Here is a 4,349-nt window from a genome sequence, read left to right as displayed (position 1 = left end):
ATCTTTGGATTCTGTTCTAGGATGAATAATTTTCAATAGGATACCATTAAAGAGACAAACGTCAATTTTCTAGTGTTGCTCCGTCTATGTCTGAAGCTGATTAGTATCCATTTTAGCTGCTGCTTTGTCGAGTTGACGTTGTATTATACTATTACCATTTTCCTGCGTATGATTATGAAATTTCATATTATATAAATTTTTATACCATTTCGTACGTTTAAGAAACTTAACAGACAATATCTTCATATAAAACTATTATTATGTTATACAAAACTACTACTATTATGACAATTTATAGACGAAAGTTTTCTATCCTTTTATGGTAATGAATAATCAATATGTCAAATTTTTTAACTTTCGCAAGACTTTAATGCGCTCAATTCCTTGCTTTCTTTCATTTTATAAAGATCAAGCGATGGCGTTCTTTCGTAAAATTTTACGAAGTTTCGTAAAGATTGAAATAAACGATTATTGAACTGTACTAGTACAGATGGATAGGATAGGTGAACCGAAATCGACTTCAGTGATACGTAAAACTAACATTGTCTTGTTGCAAAACGTATCTTTTATTGATAAATTCTAAATGTTTCTTTTTCATCGTTGTATTTGAGTTGTTCACGTCAAATATTAGGAGTAGTACTTGTTCAGATTGAAATTCTGTTATATAAATAGCAGTTCTTTTCTACATCCATACTTAAATTACATGTAATTTGTCTTATATCATCATTTAAGAAATATTTTTTTTACTTGACTTTTTACAGTTGCACCAAATACTATAATAAGTTATCGGTGAAAAATATCAAATATTGCTTTTATCGAGGATTCCAATAATTGATATTACCATTTTCTCAAAATATTTCTTAAAATTTATTTCGAAATATATCAATGGCAATTGAAAAAGCTACTGAACAACCAAATTTTACATAAAATTTACAGTGTTCTTAGAAATAATCAATTAATCGTAAACAAACAGAAATCTGAAAGGTGATAAAGGAACATTATTTCTCAAAGTCAATCCACATTAATATCACGTGTCTGCCCCTTATAATCGCCCGCTTGGAACACAATTTATACGTAAATGAATTTATGCAAAAACCGAAGCAGGTTCTTAAAGCAGAAATTTCAGTAATGTAAAAGTAGATTGAATGAACAATCAATATTCTCTGTAATGTTTTAAATTGTAGCCTTTTGCAAAATCTACGTCCACATCTTTGTGTCCACATTTTGTCCACAAAACGTGTAACATTTTAATTTATACTTCAAAGCTTCAAAGAAATTCAAGTAGTAAAATCTGGTCTCTCGAGGCTTTCGAATTAAATTATTAGATTTTAACATGTACAAAGTTATTACATAAATTGGCCATTTAGTAAAACTCTCCTTTGATCTTTGAAAGAGGCTTTAAGTGTAGCTTCAACGTGAATGAAGTATGAAATATGTATGGCTAATTAAGAAGCAATTTTACTATAATAATTAGAAAACTAAAAAACTCAAATAACAGCGACATATGGTACGTTTAACAATTATTTACTTGATGCATCAATTCTTTGAGAATTTCGCGCATTAGGAGGGTTTTAAGGATTTAAATTTTTCCTACTCGTTTCAATATTATTTTATATTTTATCTCGTTTAATAACTGTTCATTAATTGGTACTGCGAAAGGTCTCGTAAAACAGGAAATCGAAATTAATACAATTTAGATGAACTCATGAGACCAATTTGATACAGAAATATCAAACTATGACGTGGCAAATTCAAAACAAAGTATTCCTCCATTCTAAATTTCCCCATTCCTAAATTCTCGATATCGCGTAAAACAGTTCTCAGTACTTCGAATTACTAATTGCTTGACTGGCGGAATTTTCTATCTTGTTACCAAATCTTCGTCTACCAGCGACCAACTTCTTCACTTCCATTCGCAGTTTAATTATAATTTAGCTTAATTCATTGTCAGTCAAGTCAGTCACTTATCAACGCTTAGAGATTAGCATCAGCAACGGATCAGGTACAGTTTAATAATTAGTCAGATCAATCAAGATACAAGTAATATATTTTGGTATATATATCTTATACAAGATATATTGTAATACTAAGAGCAAGTTCAGGACAGTTAACTATTTCCCTCTCTCTCTCTCTCTCTCTTTCTTTCTCTCTTTTAATCTAACAAATACTATAAATCAGTATCCGTATAAATCAATTCCAATCATTCTTTCTCGTGCTAATGGGTGGACCTTGGGCAAAATTAGACGCCACCAAACGCAATATTCCAATACACTGGGTGAATAGGCATTCGGATATTAAACAGGAATAGTATTCTTGAAAGGGTGAAAACATCGGGAAAATATAAAAACTTTATCAGTAACGCCACCAAGCATCTATCACCTTCACCGAAGTGAACCTCTAAATATAACATCCAGCTTTGTACACGTGGCAAATAATAGTCCTCATGCATAATGGTGTAAACCATTAGCATTATTCGACGTTCCTAATAGATCGTACAGAAGCTCGTAGATTCGTTCACATGGCTCATCAGAACACTATCTCTATCATTTGAACCAAATTAAACTGGTTCTTTCTTATAACAAACAACTTTGTCAATCAAACCGTTTTCTGTTTGAACAAAGAAGCTTTTGCCAGCGAAGTACACAAAGCTTCTGCATCAACTTCTGCATGTTTATAGAATTCTTTACATTGTGACGTAAGGCATTGTGAGTTTTAATACATTTTCGTCGATAGCTGTTTGAGACGTTTTAAAAAATTATTCAAATTTCAACGGAAAAGCGGTTCAATGGTGGACCTGAAAAATATTACAGCGAACGTGATAGAATTTTTTAGCCGAGGAGTATAATATTCTACGTGAGATGCTTGATTATCAGTATGGGATGGAATGAAGATCATTTTCTTATATGACATGCCTTTTTATGTCGATGTAGATATGTATCGTGAATAAGTAATGTTTCGTAGATATTCGTAAATGATGTTATTCGACAATAACTAAAAGCTACTCCATTAATTTCATTTTTATTAAAGAATAAGTCTTTATATTAATTTTACTCTTTTCGCTTCTTACTTATAAATAAGAATTTATAATCATTAGGTTAATTATGATTGGTAAAAGTAATTTTTTAACAGCTGGTTTCCAAACCTTTTGAAGTCAAACATGAGAAATAACATCAACTAATTTAAAATCATATTTGAAATTCCGATCTGTCAACTTATAGTTACCGAAAGATCCGAAAACCTTATAGAGGAATTTGTGAAATTATCAAAAGCGTAAAATAATGACGATCGAAAAAATGATCAGATTTAATTTTCTGAACACTCATAACATTTCTTTGTATTCTTTTTGTTCGCTAACAAATGGAATGACTCCCCTGAAACTCCTCGACAAAACTAATTGTCTTATTCGAACCATTCAGAGTTCCTTTTTCCTTTCCGAATCGAACAAATGAGAAATCGCATGCAGGAAACAAGCAGAAATCCAGTGTCTAGTTTATTCCATTTGGATATTAACCCTGACCGTAACATCTCTAGAACGGTCATCCTAAGAATAACGACCGCACTGATCTTCTACCCGAGTCTTTTCGAAAGTGAAATCTCGCGTGATCAAATCTGTAGCGAGAGTCGTGTTCATAAGCTATTCAGTGTTTCGCTCAATATTCATCAATATCACGCTCATAATAATGACTTGACGTTGGCACACGATGTACAATATGTTCAGCCGGTTGTCTGACCACGAAAATGTCATAGGACGTCACGCAGACTGACATTATTTAGCGCTTATCTATTCTACTTACTATTTATTACTTGTACTTATTTTTTCACATAAAATCATTTTCTTACAAGAAATCGGGGATAATTCATAGACAGCTATCAGTTATGGCGTAATATAATAAGTAGACTGCGGATTTTTATATATTTTTATATTCATATGAACAGAACTAGAGAAATAGAAACTAAATACAAATTTGTCATCTATCAAATACTGCTAATCTTCCAATATTATATAAATATTTTCTATGAAAAGCAATTTAGAATATAGAACTGCGTTTGATAACAATATTTTATTCAGTAAATAGTTAAAGAAAATCAAAAGAATATCTGTTTCTTAAATCGATAGTTTGTTCATCGTCACGCTTTATTATATTACAACGAATACGTTTTCTTATCACTGGAAAAAAATTATTCTCGTCGTACGAAACACCCTTCGTCTGATCGTTTTGTATTAGTTGAAACGACGTATCTTTTGTCATTTTTTTTAATACTTTGTAACAAGTCATACAAGTTCCCCTTGAAATCGTGTAGAGCGTCCGAGATCGGTATCATTAACAGTAAAATGGTAAAACGTGTTT

The sequence above is a fragment of the Bombus terrestris genome, chromosome 11 (genome assembly GCF_910591885.1).
Source record: "Bombus terrestris chromosome 11, iyBomTerr1.2, whole genome shotgun sequence".
Taxonomy (NCBI): Eukaryota; Metazoa; Arthropoda; class Insecta; order Hymenoptera; family Apidae; genus Bombus; species Bombus terrestris.
Note: the sequence above shows the minus strand (reverse complement) of the source record.